A 15,507-nucleotide genomic window follows, 5' to 3' on the forward strand; every position below is an offset into this window, starting at 1 on the left:
AAATTGCTGTAAAAGAAAAGCACACCATTACTAATTTACTTCAATTCCTTCCCCACTTTCTTACTCTCTCTCTCTCTCTCTCTCTCTCTCTATTTCCTTACCCAGAGTGCCTATGGCTTTTGCTCCTCTTCTATTCTTCAATATAAGTATTTTATTCTTTGGTAACCTGCATTATAAACAACATTTTAGCACCCTTTAACTCTGTGAGTTATTTTATTGTTTTTCACTCTTTCATTCTTTCACTCTCTGCCTTACTTTATTATCTTCTGAATTCTTGTTACTTCTCCCTTAGGAACCTTCTGGAGGCTCTGCCCTCAACCAAGCAACGAAGAAATCAGGAACTGAAGTATTCAATGGGTAAGTATTAATTCTTCTCTTTACATATTTTTTTCTATTTACTTTAGATTGGTATTCCTCTTTAGTTCTAAATTACCAAACTAAGCGACGCACCGAAGCGCTCTAACCTGCGCCTAAGCCTGGCACAAAACTGCACTATTTCTATCTAACTAGACTACAGAAAATCCGTTGGTAAGTGCGTGGTTCTAAAATCAACCGGCGCACTTCACAGCTGGTCTAGACCTCACGCCCGTGTCCAGGACAACAGGATTAGACCGGCAACTTCCACCGCGGTCCTCCCTGTTGGTAGTACAGGGGAGAATACCCGGTTCCACAGTATAATCACGCGTGACCTTTTACGAGCGGGTGATCTTTACAATGCTGGTTCAATGGCAGATATTGCGGGACAAAGAAGAGCTTTGATTCCTTTTTCCTGCACCCTGACAGTACCCCCTCGCAAGGTTAAGCCTCCGGGCTGAGGTTTGTGAGGATTTTACAAGTGAAAAATCTTAGTTAATCAGGGAGCATGAACATCTGATTGTTCCACCCACGACCTATCCTCTGGGCCAAAACCCTTCCAGTCTACAAGATAGAAGATTTTCCCTCGAATGGACTTTGAAACTAGGATTGTTTTAACTTCTAATTCTTCTTGTCCTTCCACTAAAATAGGTTCTCTGTTTCTCAATTCTTTCAAATGGGGTGAAACCTTTTTAAGATGTGAAACATGGAACACTGGGTGTTTTTTTAGCTGTGTTGGTAGTTTTAGTTTGAAAGTCATTGGATTCGCTACTTGCTCCACAAGAAATGGACCTATAAATCGGGTTTGAAACTTTCTATTTCCTTTAAGCTTTAGGTTTCTTGTGCTTATTCAAACCCTGTCCCCTGTACTCAAATCTAGTTCAGGTCTTCTTTTTTTATCTGCACTTTGCTTGTAGCGTTCCTTAGCTTTCATTAAGTTCTTGGTGGCAGACTCGTGTACCTTGCTAAGATGCTGTACAAAGTTTTGTGCTGCAGAGGAATTTGGATGCCTTCCATAATTCATGTAGAAAAGGGAAAAACCAGTATTGGCATTCTTAGCATTATTATGTGCAAACTCTGCGGTCCAAAGAAGATCAGGCCACTCTCCCTCTTGATCCAAGAGAAACAGTATGAGATACTTTTCTAACTCTTGATTGGCCCTTTCAGATTGACCATCTGTTTGTGGATTAAAACTCGTTGAATAACGTGTCTCAATTCCCAAACCCCTTGTGTAAGCCTTCCAAAAATGGGATAGAAATTGAGATCCATGATCTGTGACCAAAACCTTTGGAATGCCATGTATCTTAATAACACTTTGATTGAATTGTGTGAATATTTGTTTTGCAGATGACTTCCCTTTCAGGGCAACAAAATGCTCCATTTTTGAGAAGGCGTCTTCTATGACCAATACTGAACTGAATCCCTGACTAGAAGGCAATTCAACAATCAAATCCATAGTCACAGTGTGCCAGGGAAATGGTGGGGTAGGCAAAGGTCTCAATAAACCCTGAGGAGCCAGCTTATCTGTCTTTCCCATTGCACAAATCTCACAGCCTTCCACATAAACTCGAACATCTTTGGACAACCCTGGCCCCCAAAACTGTCTCCTTAACAACTCCTGGTTTGATGGATTCCAGGTTGACAAGCCAATGGACTGTCATGACAGTCGATCAATGCTTGTTGTTGAAGTTCTTTGATTGGTAAGTACAAGGCCTTGGAATGAAACGGTAATCCATCAACAATTTCTCGAGTTGACTCCTTCTCTGCCCAGGTCTGCATTTCTTCAGAAGTTAAGGCTTCATTGACCTTGTCTACGAGAGTTTTCTCACTAGTGGTTCCAATGATCTTAGTTTCAGGAACTATCTTTTAATCTCTGTTAGATCTGGGGGTCTCTGGTTGGCACAGGTAGGTACTTGTGACAAGCAGGGACCCTCTCCTTTAGTCAGGACAAGGGGATTACACTCCTAAAATAACCTCTGCTCACCCTTTAGGTAGCTTGGCACGAGCAGTCAAGACTTATTTCAGAGGCGTTGTAAGTTAAGTTGTTGTGACCACATACGGTAACCCAGTGACAACACTACAAATGGACACCACACAGGTTTTATATAAATAATAAGTAGACTTTATATAGAGTTACTACAAGACCATAAACGACAAAACTACACACTATGATTACTTTAAGATGGTAGATTTAAGCTTAGTTCAGTTCAGTTCTTAGATGCGACACTCTGCGTCAAGTACCTTAGGTTGCGTTGCGCTTCCACGACAAGCAATGTCGCAGTGATGGGAAATGTGACAAAGTTCAGGTGCAAAGAAATAAAGACATGAAGATCTTCCAGATGAAGCACGCTTCTCGGGGATGCGAGAAGTTCTCGATTCCATGCGTAGACTACAGCGGCGACATCCAAGATGCGACGGCAGCAGCTCCAGCGGCGACGCTCTTCTTCCACAATGCGTGGAGCTTCCTCACGATGCGACAACTACAGCGGCGAAATCCAAGATGCGACGGCAGCAGCTCCGATGGCGGCGGGCTTCTCGGGGGATGCGAGGTGCTCTTGGTCGATGCGGTACAATGCAACTGTTCCAGTGGCGACACCCTCCTTCAGAGTTGCGACGGCAGGCACAGCAACGGCAACACGCTCCGACCTCGTTGCGAGATTCTTCTCCTGATGCGTTGCAGTGCATCAACTACAGCGGCGACACCCTCCTTCAGAGTTGCGACGGCAGCAGCAACGGCGACACGATTCCTCTTCGTTTCAGCACGCTTCTCTCCGATGCGGTGCAATGCGAGAGTTCCAGCGGTGACACCCTCCTTTGGAGTTGCGATGGCAGGCACAGTGACGGCGACACGCTTCTTCTCGATGAGTCGCGCTTCCAGCTCCTTGCGACACGCAGTTCCTCAGAAGGCCCGAAACAGCAGCAGGCACTTCCACAAAAACTCTGGGGAGCTGGGGGTTGAAGTCTGTTGTCCCTGAGACTTCAGCAGGAGGCTAGCTCTTTTCCAAGCCCTTGGAGATTCTTCACAAGTTGAAAGCAAAGTACACAAAGTTCCTTTCTCCTTCCTTTGGCAGTCAGGCAACCACTGCAGGCCAATCCCCCAAGCAGCACTTCAGCTTGGGAATAGTCTCTCCTCGGTTTCTTCAGCTTCCTCTCTTCAGTAAAGGTTTCTTCTTGTAGTCCAAAGTGATCTAATTCCATGGGATCAGGGTCCCAATATTTATACCCCAAAATCCTTTGTTCTCTGAGTAGAGAGGGGCATTTGCCCAATCCAAACCAGTTCTGAAGCACTCTGTTTACCAGACTTCTCCTTTCCTTTCACAGTGCAGGGCATGCACTTCAGACGCCCCACAAGGCGATGGAGCCAGCATTGTGGAAGGCAGGCACAGCCTTTTCAGAGTTCAGGTGCAATTCCTCTCTCCCATCTAGATCCAGATCTCTCTATTCACCACTGGGTGACTCATCCTGTCTCTTGGAAGCCCCCCGCCCTGTCACTCACAAAACCAGACAAAGGAATACACAAACTAGCAGAGGCAGGTTTGAATAGTTAGACAAGCAAATACCTACTTTCTAAAAGTGGTATTTGCAAACACAGAATATTAAAATAACCTTCACTAAAAGATGTGTTTTATTATTCTGAGTTCAGGCATACTATTACTAAACTCCATTTTCCACCATGTTCTCGGGGTCTGTTAGGATTATAAAATGTAACAAGTCTAACAGCCCATTCTGGCCTATGGAGAACAGGTAGCCTTGCAATAGTGAAAAACGAAAATGGCTGTAATTCACTATTAGGACATGCCACACATATCAGGGATTGTCCTACCTTACACTTACAATGCACCCTGCCTACCTTAGGGGTGTCTGATCTGAAGAAAAGGGAAGGTTTAGGGACTGGCAAGTGGGTGCACTTGCCCAGTCAGCATGACAGTACCAGCACACAGGCTCTGCAATGGCAGACCTTAGACACATTTTACATGGCTGCTTCTGTGGGTGGCACAACCAGTGCTGCAAGCCCACCAGCAGCATTTGGATTTACACGCCCTGGGCACACTTAGTGCACTAGACTAGGGTCTGATAAGTAAACCAAAAAGCCAAACATGGAACCACTGATTAATACATTAATTTATAATAGGGAGAGCATATGCACCACATGTTTTGCTCTCAGAAGGTAATGTCGCCATTCTTGGAAGGCATCTTTGAAAGCGAGGAGTTCTTTATCTGAAATAGTATCAGTTATTTCCGCTGGTTGCAATTTTCTAGAGTAATATGCCACCGGATGCAACTGTTCGGTCTCTTAGTGTCTCTGTAAAAGTACCCCTCCGATGGCCTGTTCAGAAGCATCAGTAAAACGGTTGGGTAGGATACGCATGCAGCAGAATTGGCGCAGTGGAAAAACTCTTCTTTAAGAACTGGAAAGCATCTTCTGCCTCGGCCGACTATTAAAAAGGTACTCCTTTCCATAGCAATTTAGTAATTGGAGGTACCTTCGGGGAAAATTCTCGAATGAATCTGCGATAGAAATTTGCAAACCCGAGGAAGCTCTGTATTTCATTCACTGAGGTTGGAGGAGGCCGATTTAAGAACGCTTCATTCAGGCAATGCAAATCTCTTTTGACCTGTTGCCAATCTTCTTCTGATGAGGAATAAATCAAAGTGTTTTTGATGTAAACAATCGCGCATTGATCAATGAACTCCTTCAGGACATCATTAATGAAGTACTGGAACGCTGCAGGAGCGTTGCTCAAACTGTAGGGCATCACTTGGTACTCATATAATCCATACTTTGTTCTGAATGCTGTTCTCCATTCGTCTCCACTTCTCACTCAAATTAAATGGCACACTCCCTGTAAATCTAACTTCATGAAGATTTTGGCATCTTTTAGTTGATCAAGAAGAACTGAAATCATGGGAAGAGGATAACGATTCTTTATTGTAATCTTGTTCAAGGCACAATAATCTATACACATTTTCAGATCTCCGTCACGTTTCGGAACGAAAAATAACGGTGAAGAAACGGGGGACTGTGATGGTCGAATGAACCCGTTTTCTAAGTATTTCTGAATGTAATCTTTAAGATGCCGGTATTCAGCTTCAGTAAGCGCATACATTTGGCTATAAGGAAGGTTAGATCCAGGTTCCAAATCGAATTTTGCAGTCATACGACCGATGTGAGGGCAACTTCTTTGAATCCAATTCACTGAAAACTTCAGCAAACTCTTGATATTCTACTGGAAGACTCACAGTTTGCACCTCACACACCATCATCTTTTGCTCGCATAATAAAGCTGCTGGATTTCGATCTTGCTCTTTTTGCTTTTCTCAGAAGCAATTCTCCAATCCAAACAATAACTTGAGTTAAACTTCACGGTTCGATCACTCCATTTAATTGTTGGGTTGTGTTCAGTTAAGTAAGTCAAACCCAGGATGATTCCAAACTGCGGAGCATCGATCAAGTTAAATTGAATCTCTTCCTTTTGACCTTCGACAGAGACAAGTTCCACAACTTCCGTGTGACTGGTTATTGGGCCGGAAGATACATTTGTACCCTCAACAGCCCTAACTGCCTCACTTCTCTTTTTAGGTGATGCCTCAGACCAATTTCCGAGGCATATTTAAGGTGACAAACCTACCCCGTAGCACCGGAGTCCAGCATCACGGCCATTCCTGAAAGAACTCTGTCTCGAAATCTTTGGGTCATCGTCAGAATGAGGTGTGGAGCGGAAGATTGTAGAGTATTAGCCACTTGATGAGAAATTGAAGTTGTATCCTTGTTAGCAACCACCAGCCCAACTCCTTCTACTGGTGGTGCAGAGAGTTTTCCTTCTTGAAGATTTTTGGCTTCTTGGGACATTCCTTTACAAAATGTCCACTTATACCACGATAAAGCCATAGATTATTCTGTCGACGCTTTTCTTTCTCTTCTTTGGAAAGGGGGCCTCTAATAGTTCCAATTTGCATAGGTTCGACTCCATGTTATTTATCTCCAGATTTAACAACCTCTGCTCTGACCCGGTCAAAGCGTGGTACACTGGGCCGAAAGTCGCGGCGTCTTTCACCCCTTCTTTCCGTTTGTCGATAGTCTATCTCTTAAACGAGATCAATCAAAGCTGGTACTTCTGCGATCGGCGATTTGGGATCTGTGACAAAGCATCCTTTAAGTCATCTTTCAAACACCAATAGAACAAGGCTGCCCTTTTGGCCTTCGGCCATTCAGTTTCCACAACAAGTTTGTTAAATTGGGCCAGGTAAGTGACAAGCTCTCGATTTCCATGCCTCAACTCCAGTAATTCATTATCCGTAGCCTGTGCCTCCTTCCGATGATCAAAAATTCGCAAAAACTCTTTCTTGAATTCTCTCAAAGTTATATAAAATGGGTGAATCTTGGGTGACCAGGGGCATTGACCACAAAGCTGCATCTCCATTGAGATACGACAAGATGAAAGCCAAACTGAGATTGTGCATCTGGGAAGACAGTGGGCCGACACATGAAGTACAATGAGCACTGAGTTAAGAAAATTTGGGCCTTCATTACAAATTTGATTACCTTATTTTTCTCCCTGACTCCTATCAACTCTTGTTGAATCTCTTTAAGTATATTTCCTAATTTTTTTTAATTGATCCCTTTAGCCATTCTGCTCGGTGAGTATTGACGTGGGCACTTCACTCTGTCAAGGGTCGTGGTTACTCACAGTGCCGACAGTCCCAGGAGCAGAACAATGAGATTTTCCAAATTCCACCACTGGTTTTCCCACAGCCCAGCCACCAACTGAAGCGATAACTAGTGGCCGTGCGAACCCAGCCGGAGGAAAGGGGAATGGGACAGAGAAGAGACTGCCTGACCTTCTGGCTCTTCCACTCTACTTCTTACTTTCTGCCGTACTCCGTTTTATGCCTTTTTTACTCCCTCTCTCTCTTCAAGCACCATTACTAATTTCCTTCAATTCCTTCTCCACTTTCTTACACTCTCTCTCTCTCTCTCTCTCTCTCTCTCTCTCTCTCTCTCTCTCTCTCTCTCTCTCTCTCTCTCTCTCTCTCTCTCTCTATTTCTTTACCCAGAGTGCCTGTGGCTTTTACTCCTCATCTATTCTTCAATACAAGTATTTTATTCTTTGGTAACCTGCATTATAAACAAAATTTTAGCACCCTTTAACTCTGTGAGTTCATTTATTATTTTTCACTCATTCGTTCATTCACTCTCTGCCTTACTTTCTTACCTTCTGAATTCTTCTTTCTTCTCCCTTAGAAACCTTCTGGAGCCTCCGCTCTCAACCAAGTGACGAAGAAATCAGGAGCTGAAGTATTCAATGGGTAAGTATTAATTATTCTCTTTATATTTCTTTTTTCCTATTTACTTTAAATTGGTATTTCTCTCTAGTTCTAAATTATCGAACTAACTAACCGACGCACCGAAGTGCTCTAACCTGCGCCTAAGCCTGGCACAAAATTGCACTATTTCTATCAAACTAGACTACAGAAAGAACGTGACTAATCTCTGAAAATCCGTTGGTGAAGTGCCTCGGTTCTAAAATCAACCGGCGCACTTCACAGCTGGTCTAGACCTCATGCCCATGTCCAGGAACTCAGGACTAGACCGGCAACTTCCACCGTGGTCCTCCCTGTTGGTAGTACAGTGGAGAAGGCCCGGGTCCGTGCTATAATCACCTGCGACCTTTTGCGAGCGGGTGATCTTTGCAATGCTGGTTCAATGGCAGATACTGCGAGACAAAGAAGAGCTTTGATTCCTTTTTCCTGCACCCTGACACCTGTCCAGGGGATGCAGCAGAGGTGAGGCCTGTACTGTGCTGAGGAGGTGAGACCTGTTCAGGGAGTGCAGAGGAGTTGAGGCCTGTCCTGGGCCGGGGGTGCAGTCGAGGTGCGGCCTATCCAGGAGGTCTATGCTGAGGCATTGAAGGGCGGTGTGTCGCTGGCGTCTATAAGTGATGCAGTCATATCAGTGCCCCCTAAGCCTGGGAAAGACCCTGTAAGTATACATCTAATCGCCCTCTGCCACTGCGTAATAGTGATAATAAATTCCTGCCTGAGGTGATGCGACTCGGCTATCCCTCCTACTAGAGAAAATAGTCTCCCCTGTACAGTTGGTGATTTGTCCCACATAAATCCACAGCGGTTTATCTACAGACGGTATTCGCAGTGCTGCATTAGGTAAACCCAAACATGAAGTCAGCTGATGCCGATAAGGCGTTTGACTCCCTGGAGTAGCCTTTTGTGATCGAGACGTTTAGGCGGCTTGGTATGTCAGGGAGTTTGAGATCACTCATGTAGCTGCTGGGCACACAGCCTATGGCCTGCGTTTACATAAATGGGCTCAACTCAGACGCCATTCAGATCGCCTGGGGCACTGGGCTTAGTGTTATAATTTCTGATGTCTTTGTCTCAAACTGGAGGGTCGCTAATTTGAATCCTGGTTGGTACACTAGGGAATAGTGACTTGTATATTTTTACAGTGCTGTGACGTCTGCCGGTGACAGACAGCAAGAATTAAACAAAATATAAAATAGGCTACACAAATTATAGGATGGGCTGTACAGAGTATAAGATCAGTCGAGCATAATTTGTAAAAAGAGAAAAAGTGTAAATTCTTACTGTGCTATCAGATATTACATGTTTAGTAACCGCAATCAGACTGTAGCTAGTGTTAACCTTTTTTTTTTGTTTGAAAACCTTTATTGATATTTCAACCAGTTACAAATAAGGGCCTACAACCACCAGGGCCGGCCGCTAATCAGTACCATCATAGCAAGTCAGTTAGTTAGGACCAAACTCAGCCTCTTGGAGGGCGAATGCATCACTACGTCAATTAACACTGGTCGTTGAACATACAATGCGAATAACAGGATATTCAAGGTTCCATTTTATAATATAATATAGAAGGATCAGGTGCCATACAATATCACGAAAGCGCATAGTGGGCGGGCAGGAAAATAGGAAGTTCACAATTAACTCTATCTCACTTGAGACAGTGGCGCAAAAGCATACAATTCGGGATAAACAAGCAAAGAAACACCGTTCGCACCGGATAAGCACCCGCCCAGTAATACTAACATACCGCGAAACGTATAGGCACAGATAGAAAGTCAGCTGTTGACAGAAGAACAGAACCACTACACTGACCCGAAAAAGAAGGAAACGAAAGAAAAAGCGAGAAAGGATAAGAAAGAGAAAAAAGGCCATAGAAACAAACAGAAAAACAAAAGTCCCCTCCCCCAACCCCCCACCCTGCACCCCTGCAGATGACTAGGGCCTACCCCCCTAGCAGCGTGCCTGTCGCCCCAAAACGGAACCCGAAATATAGGAAGAAACAAGGGAAAGAAAGAAGGGACTAAACCCCCACCTAAAAGGAAAAGTGGAGGAGGGCTATATCATAAACAATCCCGGTCTCTCCCCTCCGTCTTAACGGAGAATCCCCCACTAAACTGACACAATCAAACAGAACACAATAAATGTGTACCGGAGGAAACTATGAACCCTGCCCCGGTCTCCGTTAATCAAATGAAGCAATCCCGTTACCAGTGGAACCATAATTTACATCCCCAGACAATAGTCTCAGCCTTGGCCCCGTCGATCAATTTTGCTGATTCCCTCCGACGAATAGAGCCCCATCATCAATTTATCCAAAGTTACACAAAAGTTACCGAAACATAGTCTGATAGATGAATAAATGATGACAAAACCCAAAGCAGACGATCGGTTCCAACGATGCCTCTCCCCTACTCCAAGGCCAGGCTCCGTCTCGTCTGCCATCTTGATGGTCCACTTGGGGAGAGGGTGCAATACTGTCCGACAAAGTTCACCCTGTCGACCAAAAGTCTCCAATTCAGGAACAGCAGTTAAATGTTCCGCCAGAGGGGTAACCAGAGATTCCGACCATATGGTGAAAACGCCTATCTCCGCACATTCAAGTCGGTCCACTTCTGTGGGGGCAGGCACAACTCCAAGCACCGGGTCCAAATGCGCCGCCGAGGTAGTTATCGAAAAGTGAACTGGCCGCCGGGCCTCGGGCAGCAAGGCTGGGTCCGGTCTCAATCCGCCAATTCCATCCGTTGCCGACATCAGGTTACAGGCCTGGGCCTCCATAGTCGGCCGAAGCTCCTCAAGGGCTGCCAGCACTGACCGCAGTGTCGGGCTGCAATCAGCCCGCTCCGCCAGTTTTCGCCTGACATCTGGCATCGTTATCCCAACTGAGAGGCGCCTTCCCCGGGGTAAGATTAGCCGGAGCGGAATAGACCGTGAGGGTCAGATCGTAAACAAGCGCTAGTGCGCGCCAAGTCTCCAACTCCACGGAACCAGCAATACGATCGCCAGTCCACCGGGTCGGGGACCCCCACCAAACACTGCTTCGGGCGTCGCTCGCCCCCCCCCCCACCTCTGGTACAGCGTCAGGCAGCCGATCAGTAGCTAAGCAGTCCGAAAGATGTCATAAGTTCCATGGACCGGACCCTGCCACCCTCACCAATCCGTTGTTGTTCAACTCGGGCCCGGCTAGATCAGCACTCGAGACCCCGGCTTCCAGGCTGGGTTAGGCCTCAAATCTTAGCACGTCATTTCTCCACTCCACAATGTCGGAAAATTCTAGGGATTGCTCCATCCGAAGCAGAGTAGTTCACGCACACGGATATGGGGCGGGAAATCAGGATAGATGACAGGATCATTGAGCGAAAGACGGAGGTCAGCGGAGCCGGGAGATCAAGCGGCCATCTTGCTTGCCGTCGTAGCTCCTCCCGTTAACCTTTTTTAAGGTTTCCATGAAAATACTGCATTAAAGAAGTACTGGTAACACCCTCACAGTAATCTTAAAAAGAATTACTCTTTGTCACCGTGAACCTCCAGGTTTATCGCTCCCTCGGATGGTCTGCTCCATTGTCTGCACTCATCTAGTGCAACTGGGTGAAGCCTGCTCAACTGGAACAGCCTGGCTGGGCACACACATCTCAGCTATAAAAGTCCTGCTCGTTGGGTGGCAGGAGCTGCCAGGCAGCAAGGATCCCGAAGTGAGTGTCCACATGCCAGTTTGTGGATCGTGTTAGCAACCCAACCATATCAGCATGCTACGATTCTTTGCAGCCACCAAACAAGCAAACTGACCCAGGAGTTACAAGTTAGCCATGGCGGCTCCGGGCCATTGCTTACATTGATGGCCCCAGCCAGGTCTCTGGCCCTCTGGACAGCTATCTAAACAGAGGACATGCCCTTTTGAGAAGCTGGTAACCCCAGTGCTTCTTCGAACAGTTCTTTTATCATGGCGCTCCATTTTAAGCGACCAACTCTCACCCCAATGGCCTCCTCAAATGGTGCGATATTTGGGTGACATTCGTTCTGCAAATTCCCGAAGCGTGCATAAAGCACAAGCCCGAAACCCATCTGACTATATCTTCCAGGATCAACACCTAATGAAAAGAACAAACGCAGAATTCAAATGTTTTGATAGACCAATGTCATAATCACTGTAGTCGTTCACGGTATTAGCAGGTCTTTTGTAATTAGGCGCTCCTACCTGGAGACTGTTGTTATGTGCTCACTATTAATAAGGGGTTATTGTCCGTCATTGCGGATACACTGTCTAACTTGATACTTCTGCTTTTCCTTAACCTTTGTGTGGTTCTAAATGTACCAGTAACCTTTATAAGGCAATTTAGTAAGCTTTATAATGTTGTCTATTAGTTGTCGCTTTATCCCCTTCTTGTAAAATATGCAAACCAAACTTTAAATACGTACACTTTGTTGTGAGAATAGCTATTGTTGCCGCTGATATCCTTTATTGCAGCACAACAATGCCTCTATTATAAATCGAACATTGATTATTCGAATAGTATTGATTTCATTCCAGAGTGACTTTTGCACCATTAAGGCGATAAATAATACGTTGCCCTTATATTTGAGTTGGATCGGTTTATCCTGTTAGAGTCCTGTCCTTCGTTGTCGTTTTCTAGTGAGCGGCCTAGGCTCTAGAGGATCATAGGGCTCTCCCCCTCCCTTTGCTTCGTCAGTGTTCGCCTTTAGAGATGCTGATATGCAGTGCGGAGACCTGCAGTTAAGCAGTTCTGAACGAGTTCATGAAATCCATGCTGGTGGTTTGAGCTGGGAAGATGCCTTTCATGTTTATTTCTTCCATCCAGCCTCCTTCTCGGTACATACATTGTCAGATAAGGGGACAGAGGCACAGAAAGAGGAGGATTTGCCTAGTACTAAACAGTTTAAGTCTGATGAACACAGAACTACTTTTTCCAAAGGTTATTACTTCGCCATGTTACATTCTGGTGAATAGTCCATGAGAGTGGGCTCTCTGTACCCCCCACCCCAGCAATGTCTATGTGGTAATCAAACTCTTGTGTCATCGGTAGGCTAAGGGTAAGATTTATTCACCACTCACCCAACTGCACCAGGAACGTAACTGTCGGGTACACTCCTGGCAACGCATCAACAACACTCCTGGCAACGCATCAACAACACTCCTGGCGATGCATCAACAACAACATTCCAGGAGCCGCTGGAAGGAATCTTTAGTTAAAGACGCATCACCACAGTCTGCGCCCATTTTTAAAAGCACAGCTTTAGGATGGTTGTAAATACCCGATCTTGGACATAAATGGGGGGAGAGGCATACATTTACTTAGTGATTCCTGAAGCGCACTATTTCACAAATTGTAGGTCAGGGTTAAACACAGAGTCTCCTGGTTGCACAGTTTCCTAGTGCAATAAACCACACGTGGGGTGGTGGAGATTGTGAGGGAGAGGCCGAGGGACTACAATCCCAGAATAAGAACCTGTATAGTGGCCCTGTTGAGAAGTAACATTTGGTGTTTATTTCCAGCATTGTTGGACTTGGCCCGTCTGGCAGGTCCACCCCTGAAGTTTTGTGCTTGTTATATGTGACCTGGGAATGGTGATTCCCCTTCTGAGTGTGTGTGTGGTGAGAGAGACCTGCCTCCCATAGGGATGCATGGGGAATGTATGTGGCTCTGGTAGTCCCTGATGCGTGGGGCGTGCCGGGTCGAGTTTGGTATGTGTGCGCTCGTGAGGTTGAATGCTACAAGATGATGTATGCGGCATGTGTGTGACTAGAAGGGAAGTGCCACTTCTAGACCTTGGTGCGTTTGTGCAGTAGGTGTGCTGGCGTATGATTGGCTGAAGCCGGCTGGGCCTTCCCCCACCAGGCTGGCCCCACCCCCCTGGGGTGCGTCCAGTGTCCCTAGCCTGGCCAGTAACAAGAAATTCCTTATAACCAGTTCTAGCTGGTTCTCTCCCTGCCTGCCCCTTTTTGAGACAAAGGGAGCCCATGTATAAAAGGAGGGTGGGCCCTCTTCTCTCTCTCTTCTTCTTCCTGCTTGGGACCCTGCCAGGGTCGTGCTGCTGCTTGGGCTCAGGGAAGGGCGTGCCTTCCTGGGCCCTGCTCTGCTCCTGAACTACGGACTTCCTGGACTTCCTATGGACTCTGCTTTCTATGCCACTAGCCCTTGGGAGCGCTTTCCTGCTGTCCTAGCGCCTTGGGCGCTTCATCTATGCTTCGAGAGCTCGGGAGCGCTCTCCTGCTGGCCTAGCGCCTTGGGGCGCTTCATTGAGGTTTCTAGCGCTGGGAGCGCTATCTTTCACCAGCCGGTGCCACCCGGCAATTGGCCGTTCGTGTGAGGGGGCCCGAGCCCCCAGCGAGTGCCTACCTCGCTTGCCTCCGCCCTCGCTACATGATCGAGGGAGCCCGGCCCCCGTCACTTCCCCCGTGATCACCGCTGCAGCCCGGAGTTAGCCGGGGAGGCGCTGCTCCCACCTTCCTACCCAGGGCCGCGCTACCATTGGCGGCCCTGGAGAGAGCACTGCTGTCCGCTGATTGGTCCTGGCCGCCGGGACTCCCGGGACGTCATCGCGGGGCCGCGCAGGGATTGGCCCGGCCCTGAGGGCATCCCCGCCTGGCCGGCAGCGAGGCTTCCCCCGAGGAGAGAGGGAGATCCCCGAGCGAAGGCGAGCCCGGGGAGAAAAGGAAAGGCCGCCCGCACGCCTGGAGGGTTCCATGGAGCAGGAGCTCCCCTCCAACGGCCGCCACCTGACCCGGTGAGGGCAGCTACGAGGAGGGGGCGTCGGGGCACATTGTCGGTGCCCGCCCCTCCCCTCCAACGACCGTCTGATGTGCATTTGGGCCTGTGGGGCCCCCAGTGATGCCGGGTCCCCCGAGGGGGACCCCGCTTGCCCATATCTGGTCCCGAGCCCCGAGAGGCTCCATCTTTGGCCGCTGTTCAGACGAGCCTGCCAGGCTCCGCCCACTATTTTGTCCTAAGAGCCCCGAGATGGCTCCCACGTGGCCCCTGGCTTCTCGAGCCCAGAGGGGCCCTCCCATTTGGCGCATTTCCTCCTGAGCCCGGGAGGCTCCACCCCGGGTCCCAGTAACCCGAGCCCCGAGGGGCTCCCCCATTGTCCCTTGCCCTCTTGAGCCTGCGAGGCTCCTACGTGATGTCCCCATCATCCACGGTTGCCCAGCACTTCGTGGGCAGCCACCACGTTTAGGTTGAGTGTAGGCTGCCAGCAGCCTGCCCTGGACATCGAGACTGTGGGGTGCCCTTGTCCCAGAAAGGCCAGCTGGCCTGGGGAATGCTCTTGACCAATATCAATGTGATGCGGAGAATTATCATGTGTTGTCCTGCTGATGGGGGACTCTGTCGTGTTATGTACCTTGTCCCTTCTCCCCTGAATACCCGATGTCCCATGTATGTGATTCCTGGTCAGAGTGGGTTCTACTGCTAGTGCTAGGAAGTTCCCAGTTGATATGTCTACACCCGGCAGGGGCCCCTTGGCCCTGCCCTGTACCCTTTTTCCCTTGTAACTCCTGCAGTGCCCCTGGCACATTGTAAAGTGTATGTTCCTATGTGTCCTTCCTAATACAAAGATTCTTTGCATATATATATTTGGTGTGGAGTTCCTTTTGTGGGAGGCCCGGGATGTTGTTGTTGGTGGGTGCATGCGCAAATGCTTCACACATGTCCTCCGAGATAGGCCTGACTGCTCGCGCCGCGTTACCTAGATGGGTGAGCAGGGGGTTGTTTTTACATAGGGGTGGTGGTCTCTGACTGGCTGTGGCGCAAGCCCTGGCCGGCCGGGGGTCCCATTTCCTACACTGGTGGCAGCGGTGGGATCCGGACTTGTTTTTGC

General features: G+C 47.8%; 1 protein-coding gene across 1 annotated transcript in view; it reads left to right on the forward strand.

Annotated features, from left to right (window-relative positions):
* The first annotated feature begins 300 nt into the window (after nt 1-300).
* LOC147737820 (uncharacterized) overlaps nt 301-15,507 on the forward strand; it is a 42,439-nt gene continuing 27,232 nt past the window's right edge. The window contains exons 1-2 of the mRNA XM_086945723.1: nt 301-357; nt 7,598-7,662. The gene's annotated coding sequence lies outside the window, so the exon portion shown is untranslated. The remainder of the gene's footprint in view (nt 358-7,597; nt 7,663-15,507) is intronic.

Source organism: Lissotriton vulgaris, chromosome 1_1 (genome assembly GCF_964263255.1).
Source record: "Lissotriton vulgaris chromosome 1_1, aLisVul1.2, whole genome shotgun sequence".
Lineage (NCBI taxonomy): Eukaryota > Metazoa > Chordata > Amphibia > Caudata > Salamandridae > Lissotriton > Lissotriton vulgaris.